The following is a 1,161-nucleotide window of genomic DNA, read 5'->3' on the forward strand; positions in this document are numbered from 1 at the left end:
CCCCAGCGGTGGCGCGGGGCGGGAAGCGAAGCCACCTTCCCCTCCCGCTCGCGGCGAGGGCCCCCGGCGCTTCTTTCCTTCTTGACCTCACTCCAAGAGCGGATCCCTCCGAGCGCTCTGTGCTCGCCTTCCGCCCGGCGCTTTCCCGCGGGAGGGCACGCGGCTGGCGCGTACCATGGCGTTGGGTTGGGGGTTGGTTTTTTTGTTGGTTTTTTTTTTTTTTTTTTAATACGCTCCAAGTGATCTTGGATCTCTTTGCACATCGAATCGAAGCCGCGCGTCGGGGCCAGAAACCCAACGCAGCTCCCGTTTGACCATTCCATCGACGCTAACGAGGCTTTTAGAACCACGCTTAATAAACAAACGACTTTTTCTTTTTTTTGGGGGGTGGGGTGGGGTGGGGGTGTTGTTTTTTAACCTCAACCTGGTGTCTTGACACCAAAGCTGTTGTTCAACCGGAGCCACCACCGGCGCAAGGGTGTGTAGCAACTGTCAACCAACACCCCGAGGAGCTTCGTTAATGGGTTGTGTCACGAACGCATACGTTAAAAAAACCGGCTTGGGTGTAACGAAGTCTTAGAGGGTCATGAATATTTCAGGGATCCTCAGGGTTTGGGGTTTGGGCTTTGATTTTGGCTTTGTTTTATGAAGAAAAAGACCAGATTCAAATATATTTTATCTGGAGGTTTCAGTTGAACCTAAGCCCGTGTCCGGTCCATGTTGTGTTTAACCATGCGACTGACTGTTACGGAAGCTCGGCATTACGTCTCTCTCTCTCTCGACACTGTGGTGCACTTAACTTGTGGATTTTTTTATACTAAAAAAGTAGAATAAAGACTATTTTGAAAATTTGAATAACGTAGCAAATCTGCATTCGAGAAAAAGACCAGATTCAAATATATTTTATCTGGAGGTTTCAGTTGAACCTAAGCCCGTGTCCGGTCCATGTTGTGTTTAACCATGCGACTGACTGTTACGGAAGCTCGGCATTACGTCTCTCTCTCTCTCCACACTGTGGTTCACTTAACTTGTGGATTTTTTTATACTAAAAAAGTAGAATAAAGACTATTTTGAAAATTTGAATAACGTAGCAAATCTGCATTCGACCTCACACAGCCCCCCCCCGCCCCGGGCCCCTGCCCATCCCCCGCCCCCGGGCTC

Source organism: Egretta garzetta, unplaced genomic scaffold (genome assembly GCF_000687185.1).
Source record: "Egretta garzetta isolate BGI_Z169 unplaced genomic scaffold, ASM68718v1 scaffold1080, whole genome shotgun sequence".
NCBI classification, from domain to species: Eukaryota; Metazoa; Chordata; class Aves; order Pelecaniformes; family Ardeidae; genus Egretta; species Egretta garzetta.